The sequence below is a fragment of the Macaca mulatta genome, chromosome 1 (genome assembly GCF_049350105.2).
Source record: "Macaca mulatta isolate MMU2019108-1 chromosome 1, T2T-MMU8v2.0, whole genome shotgun sequence".
In the NCBI taxonomy this organism is placed as follows: Eukaryota; Metazoa; Chordata; class Mammalia; order Primates; family Cercopithecidae; genus Macaca; species Macaca mulatta.
This window is the reverse complement of record NC_133406.1, coordinates 9515948-9535352: the sequence shown is the minus strand read 5'-3', so window position 1 is coordinate 9535352 and position 19405 is coordinate 9515948. Positions and strand designations below refer to the sequence as shown.

The 19405-nt window shown below is 38.0% G+C and overlaps 1 protein-coding gene across 5 annotated transcripts in view; it reads left to right on the top strand.

Moving 5' to 3' along the window:
- The window catches only part of CHRM3 (cholinergic receptor muscarinic 3), a 522214-nt gene that overhangs the window by 179468 nt on the left and 323341 nt on the right, over nucleotides 1-19405 (top strand). The window contains exon 1 of one of the 5 annotated variants that reach the window (XM_077988412.1): nucleotides 3373-3500. The exons of the other annotated variants lie outside the window; for them this stretch is intronic. The gene's annotated coding sequence lies outside the window, so the exon portion shown is untranslated. Of the gene's footprint in view, nucleotides 1-3372; nucleotides 3501-19405 lie in introns of those variants that run through there. 5 annotated transcript variants of the gene reach the window in all.

Below are 19405 nucleotides of genomic sequence, written 5' to 3'. Positions count from 1 at the left end.
ATCTCAAGTCTTTGCTATTGTGAATAGTGCTGCAATAAACACACGTGTGCATGTGTCTTTATAGCAGCATAATTTATAATCCTTTGGGTATATACCCAGTAATGGGATGGCTGGGTCATATGGTACATCTAGTTCTAGATCCTTGAGGAATCGCCATACTGTTTTCCATAATGGTTGAACTAGTTTACAATCCCACCAACAGTGTAAAAGCGTTCCTATTTCTCCACATCCTCTCTAGCACCTGTTGTTTCCTGACTTTTTAATGATCGCCATTCTAACTGGTGTGAGATGGTATCTCATTGTGGTTTTGATTTGCATTTCTCTGATGGCCAGTGATGATGAGCATTTTTTCATGTGTCTGTTGGCTGTATGAATGTCTTCTTTTGAGAAATGTCTATCAGTGACAGATTGGATTAAGAAAATGTGGCACATATACACCATGGAATACTATGCAGCCATAAAAAAGGATGAGTTTGTGTCCTTTGTAGGGACATGGATGCAGCTGGAAGCCATCATTCTTAGCAAACTATCACAAGAACAGAAAACCAAACACCGCATGTTCTCACTCATAGGTGGGAACTGAACAATGAGATCACTTGGACTCGGGAAGGGGAACATCACACACCGGGGCCTATCATGGGGAGGGGGGAGGGGGGAGGGATTGCATTGGGAGTTATACCTGATGTAAATGACGAGTTGATGGGTGCAGCACACCAACATGGCACAAGTATACATATGTAACAAACCTGCACGTTATGCACATGTACCCTACAACTTAAAGTATAATAATAATAAATAAATTTAAAAAAAAAAAAAAAGCATCTCAGATAGCTAACTTAATAATGATTTATCAGAATGTCCCTAAAATGACCCATGTTTGGGAACACAAAAAAATGTAAGAATGGCTAAAGCCAAAAAAAAAAAAAAAAAAAAAAAAAGTCGAAGAAGCTTGAGTTACGTTTCTACCAGTTCTCCAAATATATGATATTTTCATTGTCGCTATTTTTAAATCTAAAAGATATTTCAATATTCATGAAGAATTCCAAATGGGTTCACAGAATCTAGATTTTTTCCTTTGTACTGCAGCAGCGATTTGTTTGAAGAGAAGGAGACAAAATTTCAATGGAAAAGTTGTGCTTTGTGAATTTAATTAAAGAGATGTGGGTGTAAGGAACCAAGGGGTCTCTTTATTCATGGTTACTCTGCAGAGGTAAGTACTCATCTGACAGGAGGCTATTTATAGGAAGCTAATTTAGAGTAGAAACAAATCGTTGTGAAAAATGAGGAAATCCTGCTGGGAAAATAAAAGTGTGGCAGGATCACACGAAATAGGAGTTTTGGAGTAATTTACTATTCTAGGAAATCCAGCAGCTGGTTTATCCAAAGAGTTCCTCTTTTTCATGAACACTGGAATAAGGACAGGAAATGGTTCAAAAGCATGCTTACTTTCCTGTAACAGATTTCTGTAAAAATTTAATAACAAAAAATAATTTTTAGAAGCTCAAGTTTTTTGATATTTCTGAGATTCTTTAATGAGACAACGCATATATTTCTAACTTCAATTACTTAAAAGTTTTGGTAGAATGAAGAATTTTGAATAAAGATAAGAGGAAACAAATTTCCATTTATGTCATTTAGAAAACATGTACTGTATTGAATTCAAAACTTAGTTTTACAGAGTAATGAAGATTTTTAGCTAAGCATTGAGAAAATAATAAACCTAATGTAAAGTAGAACATATATTACATTTTGTAAAACTGCATTTAATTTTTCCAAATAAGGAAATAGAAGAACTGATGCAAATAAGAGATAGGATATCCAAAAGATAAGAAAACTGGAATGGAAAAAGTAAGCATACTTAAATCACTCAATTTAAAATTATATCTAGAGGGAGCCTGGAAGAATATTTTAATGGAGCTAATTACCTATGTGAGGATTATCTTTTGTATTTTAATTATCCCAACATATTTAAATGTAATCTCTTTGTTAAGTATCACAAAGAAAAAACATTTATATTTTCCTTAGTGGTACAGAGAAATTAATTATTCCATTCAAAATATTACCTAAGGGTTTAAAACTATTTTCCTGTCTCATGTTTATCTTAACCACTGCAACTAACTATAGTTCTTAGGTAACAAATTGTATTTTTCATTGGAATTTTTGCCTTTCTCTTGCTCCAGAGTCATTAAGGAGACACAGCTAGGAAAAAGTATGTGAAAACACTTTTAAAGGGTATACCACTATTCAAATAAGATTCTCCTTGATCCTAAATTACATTTGAAGTTTGGAGGGAAGAAATAATAAAATGACATGTATTTATTTCCTATTGCTACTGCACACAAAACCACAAACTTGGTGGCTTAGAATGGCAGAAATTTATTCTAACAGATCTGGAGGGCAGAGGCCAAAATCAAACTTTTAACAGGGCTGTGCTCCCTCAGGGACCCCAGGGGAGAATCCGTTCCTTGCCTCTTCTCGCTTCTGGTGGTTGCGGTGTTCCTTGGCTCCTGACTGTTTCCCTCCAGTCTCTGCCTCCATATTCGATATTGCCTTCTCCTCTATGGGGCGGGGTCAGATCTCCCTCTTATGAGAATAGATGTGATGACCATCAGGGACCCCTTGGATAATTCGAGATCATCTCCCCACCTCAAGATCCTTAGTTAATTACATCTGCAAAGGCCCTTTTTCCAAATAAGGTTAACACTTATAGATTCTAGGGATTAGGATCCTGGATGGGCCCTCATAATTAGGATGATTATTCATCCTACTACGTGCTGCAACATACAGTGTCTGATTCTCAAGTAGCTTTAAATCTACTGCAGTATGAGGACTATATTGGAATGCAGGTGCTAACTAGAGTTAAATATAATAAAACTTACTGTGACTGTAATAGTGCAGGAAGGAAAGTATTTTGGGTGAAAATAATGGCTTTTTACCCCAGATGTTCATCTGGTCTCAATTATTGAAGTCATACTATGAAACTCTGTTGTTCTCTGCTAATTAAATGTAGGAATTAATTTTTAAATGTTTTGTCAAAAATAGATTTCTTGTATTAGGAATTTGTTTTGTAAGACTTCTTGACACATTTTACTTAAATTGTCCTTGTGATGTATATGGGAAGCAGTTTAGAAGAGTTGCGTTTAGTCTTTCTAAAAGTTTCACAATTAGATGAGTAATTCTCTTTGTTTTGTTTCTGGTTGTAATTTTCTTCACCTTCAGGCAATTTGTTAATGTGGTAAAGTAATTAAGAAAATAAAATAACAGCTCTGATCTGGTCTTGTTTTATATCACTTCCAATAAAGCAAATGATATATGTTAAAACACCACATGAGCAAGACAATTTTCATTCAAAGCATTTTTTTTTTTTTTTTTTGAGACAGGTCTCCCCCTCAGTTGCCCAATCTGGAGTGCAGTGGTGTGATCATGGCTCACTGCAGCCTTGAGCTCCTGGGCTCCAAGTGATCCTCCTACCTCAGCCTCCAGAGTCGCTGGGACTACTGGTATGTGCCACGATGCCTGGCATTTTTTTTTTTTTTTAAGCATAGACAGGGCTTGCTATATTGCCCAGGCTGGTCTCAAACTCCTAGGCTTAAGCAATTCTCCCGCCTTGTCTCCTAGCGTGCTGGGATTATAGGCGTGAGCCATCATGCCCAGCCTCCAAGCATCCTTAATTTTGATTCAGCAGCATGTCTGCAAGAGCAGACCAAGCTATAGATATTAATGTGAATCCGGAGATTATGTCATTGTATCTGTTATTATGTTAACCAGCTTAAGTGAATTACCAATGTCCAGCAAGACATTACTCACTTTGGAATGCATTCCACTGGCAATTTATCATGGTAATAGGAGGTAGAAAAGTCATATTAGTTCCTTAAGTGGCAGCAATTGTACCTGCTAATGGAAAGGGAAAATGTTGTTATTAAAACACATTATAGCTTTTGTATCAGAGTTATTCAGCTTTCCTTAGATGTCTAGGTTTAGTTCTTTTTGATTCAAGCTCTTCTGTGTTTGTTTATTTCCTTTCAAGAATCATTGAGACCCAGGTTAATTATTTAGTTTTTATCTTATATTGCTGTCAAATACTTTGGGTCATTAACTCTCTAAGAAATGTGAAGAATTCTATACATATAAGTTTGGAGGGAATTTTGAGGCATATTCTTTGACTCAACTTTCATGGGGAAATGTTTCTAGTTCAGTATTGAGGTTTAGGCCCAGAGCTGATGCTGACCAAGTGTGGCTTTCTCCTGGTTACAAATACAATTCCTCTCACTGATCACAAATACATATTAATATGATGTTATCTGGGCGCCAGTGTATTCAAAATGATAAATTCATAAATTCTTTGCAGAAATTTACCAAATTAGTTTAGAGTTAAATTACTTGGATCTGGATCTTTATTTCATAATGACCAGAAGTGCTTATTCTAAGAAAACCATCACTGTGTTTGAAGGATTGAATGGAGCAATCATAGATTTTATAAGTATCTCAAGAACTTAAATTAATACAATTTTATGATTGCTCTTTCCAAACCATAAACAAAATTGCAATTATCCTATGGCAAATGTTTAAGAATTACTGTGATGGGCTGTTTAACCTATCTGTTAACCTATCTAGAACCTCATTAAAACTCGTAAGCCGGTGCAGTGGCATGCACCTGAGGTCCCAGCTATGGAGGCTGAGGCAGGAGGATCACTTGAGCCCAGGGGTTCAAGTCCAGTCTGGGCAACAGAGTAAGACCTCCTCTGAAAAAAAAAAAAAGCACGAATTCAAACACTGGTAAGCTCTCCTTGGGCACCTGATTTCTAACTTCAGAAAACAACTTGATGAAATCCTGTGTGATGCAGTTAAAATTTTCTTTCTCAATATGCTGGATACATTATTTCTCAGAATGATAGATGCATTTTTTTCTCAATACAACAATATGGGAGACATGCAGGTTAAAAAATACATTTATTTTGACTGTAACCTACTGGTTTTAGGTAACAACTTACAGAATTTATCTTGAAGCAATAATTAAAACAGTGCCTCAGGTACTCCTCATTCTCTGGGGAAAGGATTGGTCTGAAACCATCTTCTACCCCCACGGGTCAAAATTATATCTGTGTGTGAAGGTGAGTGTGTGGCTTCCATTGTATCCTGAAGCATGGAGAGCAGATTATTGGGCAAGAGGGCCTTCTGGCTGTTTCCTTTGGGCTCCTGGATGCTGCCTTTCCCCACTTCCCTGCACTTGCCTGGTTTGTGTTTAAGACTGGGAGCTGGCTTTGTGGTAACATAGAGACTGCTCTGTCTGGGCATGGTTGGAGCCTGGCTGGTCACTTTCCCTGGCTGCCTCCACCTCTCTTTGGTTCCTGCTGGTGGATTCTTTCTAGGCCCCAGTGAGGTCTACACTTTGTCCCATTTGGCTCCTACTGGAGTCTTCTCTGAAGGCCTCCTCTGGCTAGTCTCTTGGCAGCCTGTCAGCCACTTCAGAGCCTGTTTCCACCTCACAGCAACTGAGGGAGGCCCAGGAAGTGCCAGCTGCAGAGCGACCCCCACTCAGCCTTCTGGACAGCCAGGTTCAGTTTCATATGGTGGCTGTTCCCCAGGCTGGTTTGGGTAGCCTCTCTCTAGAGTCCTGAGTGGAGAAGGAGGACAAAGGCCCAGTGATATGGTTTGGCTGTGTCTCCATTCAAATCTCATCTTGAATTGTAACTCTTATAATTCCCACCTGTTACAGGAGGTACCTGATGGGAAATAATTGAATCATTGGAGTGGTTTCCCCCATACTATTCTTGTCTTAGTGAATATGTTTCTCAAGATCTAATAGCTTTATAAGGGGAAACCCTTTTCGCTTGCCTCTTGTTCTCTCTTGTCTGCCACCGTGGAAGACATGCCTTTCACCTTCTGCCATGACTGTGAGGCCTCCTCAGCCATGTGGAACTAGGAGCCTATTAAACCTCTTTTTCTCTATAAATAACCCAGTCTCAGGTGTGCCTTTATCAGCAGCGTGAAAACAGACTAATACACCCAGCTTTGCTTTAGTGATATTCCCCCTGCTTCACCCTACCTTCCCATCCCACAGACGATGTGAATAGAAGAAAAAATTAGACATATATCCTCTCACCCTCAGCCTCCTTTTCTCTTTTTCCTCAGCTTCCTCTCTTCTTCTACCATCCATTCTCCAGGACCCACAAAAAGGCAGCTTTTCCTAGATCCTGTGCTGCCTCTGGATGCAAGCCTAATAAATAATCCCCAAGGAAGAACAGGGGCAAGGTCTCTACTCGCTGAGATAACTCTGGGCTGTGACCCACCTGCTTAATTAACTCTTGAAAAAGTAAATGACAACAACTGGAATTCAGCAAGTCCTTTATATATAATGCCTACCTCTCAATATCTCTTTCTAAAGATAATCAAGTTTTTTAGTTTGTTGGGTTTTTTTTCCCATTTTCTGCCCCTAGAAGAAAGAGAAAGGCAGTATTGGGGCAGAATTAAAGAAGGCAAAGTGGAATACATTGGTTTAATACTTTTACAATCACACTATCCCAATATTTAAATATTTATGTGATAAGTGTATACATGCACATGTAAATATGATATTCCTGCCCAACGTTAGCTATATGACAATAAGAAAGTTGTTTAATTCTGTTTGCTCTCGCTAAGATATGGATGTAAAAGTACATACCTCAAACGTTGTTTTTTAAAATGGTAAATGGTGTTTAGTATGTTCAATGACAGATAAAGCTCTCAAGATTTCTAAAGATACAGGTCTTCTAATGATCTTTTTTGACATTGATGACTTACTTCACAAATCAGGCCCCATCAACTCATCATATAATGACTCAGATGGCTGCTAAGAAGAACAATCATAAAAGCTTTTATAATTCTTGCAAACTAAGAAAAATTTAAATACTGTGATAATGAAAATTAGTAGGAAATACATTTATTTATTTTCAATAGGTTAGTTGTGTCAGTCAATTTGCAGAATTCCTTGGAAAGTGATCATATCTGTTGGAGTTTAAGATATCTATTCTTCCTTCCACTGTAAGCTCTGAGTGTAATATGAAATAAGAAAAAGTAATTGAAAAATAACAAAGCAAAACATCACCCTTATTATAAATAAAGCTGAAGTAAGAAAATGTTGGTTTATGTCAATAGTGAAGTAAGTTTCCTGATACCGAACCTCTGAATTGTGTGGCAAAGCTGAACTGGGTCAGGTGTCTCCTTCAGTGGGGGAGTCTGGGTTATAAATGTCTGGAATGAAGGTGCACAGAAGGCATACCAGATTTTAGGCACAAAAGATTTGAATTTTAAGATGATGTCTGTAGATATATATGATTTATCCCACTGTGTGGTATTTCACTGGTTTAACTGAATTCTGAAGATGATTCTCAGATTCCCTTCTGAGGAAATCAAAAGGGATATTTATGTTTTTTTAACAACAACAACAACAACAAAAGAAAGTTCAGGGTGATTGATATGGTTTGGCTCTGTGTCCCCACCCAAATCTCGTCTCAAATTGTAATGCCCATAATCCCTGTATGTCGAGGGAGGGTCCTGGTAGGAGGTGATTGTATCATGGTGGCAGTCTCCCCCATGCTGTACTTGTGAGAGTGAGTGAATTATCACGAGATCTGATGGTTTTATAAATGGCAGTTTCCCCTGGGCTTTTCTGTCTTTCCTGCCACCTAGTGAAGAAGGACATGTTTGCTTCCCCGTTATCTTCTACTGTGATTGTAAGTTTCCTGAGGCCTCCCTAGCCATATGGAGCTATGAGTCAATTAAAACTCATTCCTTTATAAATTACCCAGTCTCAGGTATTTCTTTATAGCAGCATGATAACCAACTAATACAGTGATGATTCTAAAATGACAAGGTCAGGAGCCCTTGCTCTCCCTAGTGGAAGTAGTAGAGCTGTGATAGATACGGAAAATCTCTTTCTGTTATTTTCTCATATTTGTTACTAACATCAACTGCCCTAGTGGTTCATGAATGGCCAGTTTGTTGATGTACTGAAATCTATACTAATGCTTGCAGATTGGTTTTATTTGCTTGCAGCTGAGCATTGATTATGGCCATTGTTTCAAATAATTGACAGCCGAGAGTGCATTACAAATAAAAATGGTGAAATGCTACAGGATGGTCCCTTAAATTATATAGTCTGCTCAAAAATGCAAGGAAGTTTACTGTTAAACTCCCAAAAGAAGTAAGTGACTGAGAGGTCACCCTAGTTCATGGGGCACCTTTATTAGATGATCTGAATGATTAGCTTTGAGATGGAGTGAAAATACTTCCATTCCCCTCCCATCTAGAAAATCACTGGCAAACAAAAAGAGCAAGAAGTAAACTCAAGCTCCATCTTCACTGATACTAGAAGATACCAATAATTCTGGAGAAATGGGAAGGGGAACAGGTGCTGGATTAAACACAGGCTTACATGCAAGTCTGCAGAGTGAACTTTGAGACCCCTATGCCCAGCTTCCTTCCCTGCCCGGCGCCAGATAACAAAAGCTGGCTGCAATAGTGAGACAGGGCGATCTTTATGGGGATAACCCAAATCTACCCAGAGAAATGACATAATAATAATGGAGATTAAGTGGCTGCCAGTAAAAAGGTGACCAGGCCCAAGATCTCCTTGTAGTGCAAAAGTGAACAAGCACTACCTTCTCACTACACCTTCCAATCAGCTTGTTAGGGCCTGGCCTGTAAACAAGAACAACTAAGTTAGTGCAGAGAAAGTTGCAGGGAAATATTTTAGCAAGGAAACAGTGCAAAAAAAAATTTCCCAGAACTAGAAGATAGGAGTTTCCAGATTGAAAAGACATGCTGACTGTCCAGCACTTCAAATGAATTCAAATCCACACTGAGGTGCACAACTGTGAAATTGCAGAGGTCTTTGGAGCCCAGATTGTTTAGTGTAGAGCAGTCTTGGCGATGCATATATCCTCCCTTATACCTCTAGGACCCACTAGGGACACTGACCTGTTTTGAGATGGCTGAATCAGGACAGAGTCACCACCAGCTGTCCTCTTTTCCGGGAGTAACATTTCCTGTGGCCCTTACAGCACTGTGCATTGTCAAACACTGCATTGGTCCATCTTTTATTCTCACAGTGATCTCTGTCCCCTGCATGTCATTACATTCTCTTGCCCTGTCAGCACAGTCCCAGCACATCAGAGAAGTCTCCACTTTGTCCAACTCCAAATGAAAGGGGCCAGAGCTCCATCTCCTTTTCTCTTACAAGTAATTTTTGTGCTAATTCAGAAATGTAAATAGATGTGTGGCCATTTTCTTTTCTTTTTTCCTCCTAGAGTTCAACCTCTTGATACTGGTCAGTGCTTTTGCAGTATGACTGACTTCTTTGACTTCTTTTCCCAAGCCCTGGCTCAGCCAGTATGTCATATCAACTACCATTTAATTATAAAACTACCATATGCCAGACGCTATGCTAAATAATTCGCAGATAATGTCTAAATAAGCTTTACAAGCATCTTATTGGAAAGTTACGGTACTCCCCATTTTAGCTTGGGTTTAATCTAAAGCTGTATTTTTTAGCCATTTTATCACCAAAAGCTCATGCAAGTTATAATCTAGGACTTGCATATATGCAGGGGAATCCAGATGCAGGCACGAGAAGGAAATATTCCTCTACCCATGATGACACTGAGGCCCAGGACAGCCCCAGTGACTGCTGAAGAAGCCCTGGACCCCATTGATGAAATGGAGACGAGATTCCAATTTAAAAGATTTCACAATTTCAGTCCTCTTCTTCCAGACACTGAAGTGGATAACAGTTATTACTAATTTTCTGTCTGAAACTGAGAAGCTTGAGTCATCATTTGTAGACTGTAAGTTAGTAAATTTTTGTTTGAAATGTGATATTAACGAAGGTCATGTTGAGATTTCCTAGTTCTGTATAAATTTGCATCATGATAATAAACATCTTTTCCAGCTAATGTCCATCACAACTAATAATCATTAGCAATCAGCAAACTCATAAATGCTTGTCATTGCTCTTTGAAACTAGTTCATTTAAATGATGATTTCTTTTTTCATTAGGTATTTGGCATATTGCAACCTTGTTCCCAAGGATAACTGGGTCTTATAGCTATTTGAACATAATAACACTCTTCTAGTCAAAATAGTTAAGTGAATAGTGACACTAAATGTCAGCTCTTAATAGATGTGATATGGGATGCATATGAAACATATTTCATTTAAAGCGATTACTTTTATTTCAGAGAAAAATGCAATCATGTTATTAAGGATTCCACAAAGCACTTCAAAGCAAAGAGAGAACTTTTATACTTTACACGTAGCCTTCCCTTGTCTGTGATTGTTTTTATCCCACTTAGAATTTAGTTTTCGCTTCCAATATTCTATTTCTTCTCTAAATGTCCTCACCTCTTCTTCACTTAGTTGAATATCCTTCTATTTATCCCTAAGCTTCCAGGGGTTCTCTGGCATTCTGAGGGTTTGGCCTGACCCTAGTACTTAGGGGTGCATGTAGTACAGACACCTTTCATCCCTCCTCTTCCATGCCACACTCCCTTCCATCACCACGAGGCTGCCTAGTGTCTGGCATTCTTTTTTTTCCCTACCATTTAGTGCCAACTTTTCTGCAACTTTGGCTGTCACTTTCCCTTTTTCACCTCTAATCCTTGCTTCTACCTTTTCAGTGCTATACCAGTTTGATATCCCGACAGTTTTACTGAGTTCCTTCTGTGTGAAGAAAATCAAAGAGATGAGGATGCTGAGTAATATCACCTTAAAATGGAGTCAAGAAAAGTCTCTCTGTGGAAAGTTACTTTAATTAGTTTAACATTGATACGTCCCAGGGCCAAAGCCTTGACCCTGGAATGTCATGGGAAATTCTCTTCCCTAAACCATATTCTTTCCAAACCAGTTACTAAAGTCTTTTAATTTTACTACATGAGAGTTATGAGGATAAGAAAAAAGTTTTATTAAGTGTTCATAGCCTATATTAAAACAAATGATCCTTAATATAGGTGGTCTCATAGAACTATGCAATGTATGCAATGTAGATTTCCACAGATCATCCTCTTATCCCTCTAGTTCTGCCTGCTGGTGGGTACTGCAGCCAAGATCTTTAGCTTGTTCCAGGTCCCAGGGCAAATCTCTTCACTGTATGGTTCTCTTTTAAACAATTTCACAAAAAGCAAGCATTTTGTGTGTACAAATGGTATAATTATACCTATATTAATCATGTTCTTTTAAATTTCACATTCCTGAACCAGTAGTTTTCATATAACTCTTTTTCCTTAGCTCTGTCATCTGGACCTTGTCTTCCACACTAGGTCCCCCATCATACCTTAGAAAGTTATTTCTTGATCTATTTAGTAATTTCTCTATTTAGTTAGTTGTAGTAGTAGAGACTGGACCTGGTCTCTTGTCTCCTGATCCAGTGCTCTTTGCCCTGTACAAGGATGATCCTGAGATCATCTCATCTAAAAGCAACGCAAGCTGACTTACCCTGGCAATTGAGGGTTAGTCTTCTCTTTGTACACAGCTGGTTTTTGGTCAAGGTATTTGTCTATATTTCTTACCCCATTTGAGTTTATTCTCAGGTGAGCTGCCAAAACGATCCTTGTAAAAGCTCAGCCAGAGAGTAATACCCCTATACCCAGATCCCTGCATTGTTCCCCATTTCACTCAGAGAAAAAGCCAGAGTATTTACAGGTTCAGAGGCCCAGCCTGGTTTGGATGTTCATTTCCCAGCCGCCTTCCTCTCCTTCTTTCTGTCTCTCACTTCTCTCCAACTGCACTATTATTCTTGTTGGTCCTGATTCAGGCCACACCAGATTCCACCCTGGGGCCCTTGCTCCAGCTCTGGGCCTGGAGTATGCTTTTCTCAGTTATGCACTGGCCGGCTCCCTCCCTTCCTTCACATCTTCAGTGGGAATCTCACCCCCTTTGCTAGGCCTACCTAGACTACCCTACCTAACAGAGCAACCTGTCCTCCTCCCTCCCTCCCGCATCCAGGAACTCTTATTCTTTTTTGCCTTATCATTTATCACTTTGAGGTATTCTTTATAAGTTACTTTTTATTGGATTTATTTTCTATTATTTTATTCCCTCCACCACATATTATGTTCAATGAGGAAAATAATTTTCTTCTTCTTTCTTTCCCCTTGTGCTCCTCCTCCTCCTCTTTCTCCTTCTTTTTCGTCTTTTTTCTTCCTCTTCTTTGTTCCTCCTCCTCCTCTTGTTTTCTTCTTCTTCTAACCTAGAATACCATGTGGCATATATTAGGCATTCAAAATTATTTGTTGAATGGAGGTAACAATCTTAATCAATGATTTGGCTCTAATGTTATCAACAGAATAGGAGGCACCATTTCAATAATTACTGATGCTGATTTTATAGTGGCAGAACCTATGACCCGATTCTGATGTAAAGATAAATTTGTCAATAGCGAAACTTTAAATCTTGTATGTCCTAAGACAAGGATTAGAGGATTTAAATTAAGTAGACTCAAGTTTTGTTTTGTTTTCTCCAACTGGTATATTATTTTTGTAGATAAGTTTCTCATTTTGTAAAAATGCCATTTAAATAAAAACCTCTATGTATTAGCACCTTCACATTTAAAAAAAAAAAAAAGTGAAAATCTCTGAGTAAAATAGTACAGGAAGTGGGAGTGATTCCTCTTTCAATTGGGCTGCCTGAAGGGTTGTTGAGGGTATTTCTTATACTTCTGGCTGACTAAAGCCATTAGCCTGTTGTGAATGAAGAGAGAGAAACTACAAGTCCTAATAAATCCCAGTGACAACCCAAATAATTCATATTATTTTATCATTAATGTCTTACAAGATTTCCAATGCAAGAACCACAGTATTTGGCTTACTATGTCTCTGAATTAATAGGGGTTCATGTTTTCTCCTAGGCTAAGCCAGTCTTTTTGGGTTCTGTGCTAAAGTAAGACTCCATTCTAGAAGCTGGAAAAACTATGGAATATTTGAGCCACAGTAGACCTTGAAAGGCCCAGGAAGGTGTCCAGGCCAGCACAGGCAGCTCTAGTCATTGACGGTCATGGGAAGTAATCAGTCAGGCCTGAACACGGGCTGGAGAACATGTTTGCACTCCCACACGTGTGTGTGTGTGTGTGTGCGTACATACAAGTATTATATATAATGGTTAAAAACAAACCCACATAGAACAAAATTTACTATTTTAATCGCTTTTAAGTACACAGCTAGCTTGGTAGTGTTATATACATTTCACATTGCATGCAAACAATATCCAAAGCTTTTCATCTTACAGAAATGAAACTCTGTACCCATTAAACAATAACTCTCCATTTCCCCACCTCCCCGGCCCCTGGCGACTGCCCACTCTTCTACTTGCTGTTTCTATACATTTGACTACTAAGTCATGTATTTGACTACTCCAGGTAATGGAATCCTGTAGTATTTGGCCTTTTGCGGCTTGCTTATTTCACATCGCATAATGTCTTCAAGGTTCATCATGTTGTATCATACATCAGAATCCTTCTCCTTTTTAAGGTTGAATAATCTCCATTGTATGTGGATACCACATTTTGTTCATTCAGTCATCCTGTGAGGCTAGAACCAATAAAAGCTGTAAGACTTCCCGACCCCTCTACCCACCCCTACCCCCAGGGATCATAAGTTAATGGCACTTACACATGAAATTATAGTGGTTATAGAATGTACTTGAGATTATTCAAAAAGTGACAAGAGAGCATTAGCATGATTCTTATTTAAAATTGGGAATGAGAGTATTAACTATTGAACAGTTTGGCTCATGAATGAATATGAAATTTCAACATTTCTGGCCAGGCACAGTGGCTCATGCCTATAATCTCAGTGTTTTGGGAGGCCAAGGCAGGAGTATTGCTTGAGGCTGGGAGTTCAAGACCCATCAGGGAAACAGCAAAACATCATCTCTACACACACACAAAACAAACAAACAAATCAGCCGGGCATGGTGGCATGTGCCTGTAGTCCTCGCTACTTGGGAAACTGAGGCAGGAGCATCATTTGAGACCAGGAGTTCGGGGCTGCAGTGAGCTACAATTGTGCCACTGCACTGCAGCCTGAACAACAGAGCAAGACCCTATCTAAAAGAAAAAAAAATCAGCATTTCTGCACAGCTACCGTGGACTATAGGTGTTTCATCAGAGTACAAAAACCAACAGCTCTCTGAAAAGCATTGTGCTACCTGCAAGCACGACCCTTCCCAGTAAAGGTTAAATGCACAGCAATTTCAGCTTTAAAGCTAGCCTACTTACTTCTCCATATAAAAATATTTTCAAAAAGAAAAAATAAATTGTCATAAATATTTCAGAATTTTCTAGACCATTTGAAGTCTTTAGGTTGAAAGTGAAGTATTATAAACTTTATCTGTTTCTGATTGCTTCCCCAGAATTTGTAAAGGACTAGAATCCAGAGGCTTCTAATAGATTTCTGACTAGATTTATTCTCTACTTGTGTTGTCTACTATTTTCTTTCTCTTCCCCATTCTCCCAGCCTCCCACCTTTCTCCTTCCTTATTTCCTTTTTTTCCTTTTTTTTTTTTTTTTTGGTGTTTATTCACTGATAAGGATATGCTATGACACATATCCTTTTAATTTTTTAAAATAAAAAGTATTTCTGTAATTGTTCAAATTCACTTTGAAAAACAATAAGGGAAAATAAGATATTCAGAGAAAATACATCATTGAAGTTCTCATATCTGAGACAAGAATGAAGTAAATGTGTAAGGTGTGGTTGGGATTGACACACAGTCTTCTCATGTGTGGAGGCCAAATAACAAATGCTTCACTACTGTGCACTGTCCCCTCTTCTGCCTCGCAGAAGCAGAATGATTGGTTATATCAATTCTTACCACTGTTAACAGACATTTGGGTTTCAGAATAATGGTGGCTGCAGAGTACAAATTGCTTAATCGTTTTGCATTGGTACCTGTTCCGTTAAAGAATCCTGCATAAAATTAGTCACATTTGAATATAACATCCTAAACATTTTTCCAAATTGTATTTCCTATCAGATTTATGTATTGGTTGCCATTTCAAATATGTTCAGACCATGCATTATCTTGAAGGAGGCAGGTCCTGTTTGTAACATCTTCACTTTCCTTGTCACTGGCATCCCCTAAAGTGCCCATGACAGGCGTGTGGATCCCCCAAGAGAATCATTATACTTCCAGCAAAACCCTATTTATGAAGGAAATGACAGACTCATTAATGTGAAGGCATTAATATTTGAGAAGGCTTATTATGTCATTCTTCCCAAGAATGTGTGCGTTTTTGTAATGGTCAATGCTATAAGCGTCAGGAATGGAAAACTAATGGTCTGATTTTCAATGCCTATAGTGGACCAAGGAAACAGGACTTTAATAAGGTGTAGGTTTATGAGAGCCCCAGAGTCATACCACGCAGACGATTGTCTCCACAGAAGGCCAGTTAGGTCAGTCAGTCAGTTTTGGTAGTTTATAGCTCCATCTGTGTGTGCAGTTATATTAAATATATTCACAAATCTGTGTCTTGTGGCTCTGCTGTTCATCGTTCAAGAAACCTTTGGCGCATTTTTGTCTTTTGTACGTTTCATATTTTTACATTCACCAGCGCTATTTACTGAGTTTTACAGAGATATACTACGTATATTTCAGTGACACTACTTTGTTCAGAAAAAATTGTCTTCTTATTTATCTTAGTTAGCTCTGAATAACTGAACTTTTCCCAAAAATCTACAGGTCAAAATTTACTATTATGGTCAAGATCTGAAAGCTCACCCTGGGGAATCTGAAATAAATTCCCAAAGAGGTACTTTATCATGTTTTGATCAAATGATAGTCTTCGGCATTTTAGTGTATATAACCTCTTATGTGACTATTTTGAAGATGACCTGACTTGCCCAAATGTATAGATCATGATGTGTCTGATTTTAAAAAATTAATCTTCTTATCTCAAAGTATGTCCTCCGTTAGTTATTATCTTTTTCAGCATTTCCCATGCTTGAACGAATATCGAAATCACCTGAAGAGCATTTTACACTAAAAGATCACTAGGACTCCACCCGCTCCCCAACCCAGAATCTCCAGGTTTCCCACTCAGGATGCACACATGTAGTTAGTTTCCTCAAGTGCTTTTTAAGCAGCCAGCTTAGCACCTATTGCTGGACCATTAAGAAGCATTAACCTACATCGTTGCCCAAGTTCAGAAACTTGTAGCAACCCCGGACTTCCTCATTCACTTTCTATTAACTAGATCCTATTAACTTTACAATATAAGCGTCTCACTGTTCCATTACTAGAATTAATTATTAGCATGAACATTTCACCACTTATCTCAAATAAAGTAATTAGACTCTATTCTGGCATAGTTTTAAGACTTACTAAATATTCGTTGAGTGAATGATGAAGTGAGTGAATGAAAGATGTCATAATAGACCTTGTTAAATGCCTTATTTGCCCCTGGTTTTTTTATATTCCACATTTCCTTTGGTTACCAATCTACCAGCTCTACCAAAGGAAATAATAAAGTTAGTTTGACACATGCTGATTTCATTAAACACACACTGGTTCTTAGGGATTCCCCAGTCTTTCTTCATGAAGTCCATCACTGTGCTTATCTATTACAGAATAATTTCTGGAATATTAAACATACTAATGTCAACATTTGGAAATGGCATTGCTTTTAGAAAATTGAAACAGCATGTGTCATTTTTCAGAATTATAAAAACTCTTGTATATTTTATTCCGAAGGTCACCAGCCTTAGCTAAGGACTATCACTAGTGGATTCTTTGAGTACCTATAAAGGCAATAGACCTGAGGTCAGGATACTGGAATTCACTTAGAGTAGCCCTTGAATAATCCCTGCATTCACATTTTGAGGGCTTAGGGTTCACCTTAGCCATTTTCACATGTGGGGTTTCTTACTCTTAAAACAAATTTTCTTGCCTTCAATAATTGTTGTGCACTTCAACATATTTTGGACTTTTTAAAATGTTACCAATCCTTAATAACAGTTGACACTTACATAGTATTCACTGTATGGCAGGCATTGCTTTAGGTAATATATACATCCATATTAACTGATTATTCATTAATCTTTACCTACACACTATGAGGCAGGTACTTCGCAAAGACACCATGAGGTAAGTATAATAGTCACCATTTTACAGGGGAAGAAACCGAGGTACAGTAAAGTTAAGCGATTTTCCCAGGGTCCTGCACTTACAGATGTGTGAGTGGAGATACGAACTCAGGTTCCCTGGCTCCAGTGTTCTTAACCACTATGCCAGACTGCCTCTTCTTTAGCTGCGCTCATTTACGTGCTATTTGTCTACAACTTTTGTCCAGATCTTAGAACTCTATGAATTCACTGATGAGTACCTTGTGCATCCATATTAATTCTATTACTTACCTACCCCTTCTATCACTAAGAGAATTTGTGACTACAAATATGACATTCCTTTCCCCCTTGCCCCCATATTTTCCCAAGTCTTTTGTAGCCAGTCTGCACTACGTGGAAAATATACACTATCACACACACATCCACGTCAAAAATTGACCATATTCAACTATTATTGTCCGTTTCCACATTTTCTTCTCTTTTAATCAAATTGTGAGTATGCTATTATCTAACAAAGAAGGAAACTAAAATTCTTCTCTGCTCTTCACACTTTTCAACTATTTATATAATCTTCTATTTTGGCAAAGAGTTTAGCAACTGTTTATGCCTTGCTGGAAAGTCACTGTTATCCTCACTCAACAGAAGAAGGAACTGTCAAGTGATTGATTTGTGGTCCTCTAGGATTTACCAAAACTAATAGTACAATCTGAGCTCCAGACCTATCGTCAGAATCTCAGAATGTTCACCAGTGCTTGCTCGCATTTGTATGTGATTTTAGATGTGCCATTCAGGCTACTTCGCCCAAGTGTATATATGTATACACACACACACAATTTGTGTGTGTATACATATACACACCCACATACAAATGCATATATATATATAGTGTGTGTGTGTTTGTGCCTATATATGTGTGTGTGTGTATATATATAATACGTTATATATAGGTTAAGAAATTATGAAGCCTTGTGTAATCTTTACATGCAGAAATTTTCAGCAAAAGTGCTCCTTAGGATTGGTTTTTCACGTCCACACATCTCTCCACCTTTGGCAGGGCGTTCTTTACCTCTTATGTATCTGACTACCCAAATGAATGCAGTTTGGGTCCCACTCACAACATTTGGCAGTGACCCAGGGAGACGGCTCTTTACATAAACTTCAGGATACTGCAGAGTTGCATTTTGTCACTTTCGAAAAAAATCCTCTCACCACAGCCCTTGATGTTCATTTTAATTTAGGATTTCTTGGTAGGAAGGGAGAGCATGCAGCATACGGTACCATCGTGGACCCTGTACTGTCATGCACATGGCTTTGTTTCTTGAATAGAAATAGTAATAATATAAAAGAGAAGGAAAAGGCATATGTTGAGGACTTATTATAGAAAAGTTGTTTTCTTTAAACTTTAAAGCATCCCTGTGTTTTAAAGGGAATATATATTGCTCTCCTTTTTCAGATAGGGAAATTAAAACTTAGATCTTGTTTACAGTCTCACAGCTATTAGGTGACAAAGTTAGGATTCAAATATGGGCCTGTTTAACGTCATTGCTTTTTCATTCTCAGATTGCTGCTGAGTTGCGTGTGTGTGTGTGTGTGTGTGTGTGTCGGGGGGAGGGGTGTATGTATAAAATGCTTACGAATTTTGCATTGGCAAACATCTATTATGAAGGACCCACAAAGCCTTGTGCTGGTCACCTTTTGGGTACTGACATGATTAAGTCTGGATTATTAATTGAATATCATTTACCTTGGTTAACTCTGTTTAGAATGGTTTATTGGCAGCTAACACTATGCTAATATCTTAATAACATTTTCTTATTTAATGCTCACAATCATCCTAAAAGTAGGTAGAATCCCTATTTTATAAATGATGAATATGAGTCTTAGAAGATTAAGTTCCAGTGTTACTTAGCAAATAAGTGGAAAACACAAGAGTTGAACCTAACTTGCCTGAGTCTAAAGCCTGTGTGTCTTACCACTTTGCTTTTCTGAATAGAAGTTAAGAGTCTAAAAACTTTACTTTCAACTGTAATATGGAGCAGAGAAAATTTTACCAATTATTTATGATATCATTATTTGTAGCTTTTTTCATCTCTGCCATAATGTTGTGGCAATAACATAAAATGATACATGTAAATATCCAACATTTGTAGGATTTTTTAACCTAAGTACTCTGCAAGCACGTACCACTTAAAATAACTACAACTTTTAATTTCTTGTGAAAGAGCACAATGAAGCTAAATTATCTGCTATGTGAAGCTATGCTTTATGTACTATGAACTTGGGATCCTATTGGGTAATACAAATTATGGCCA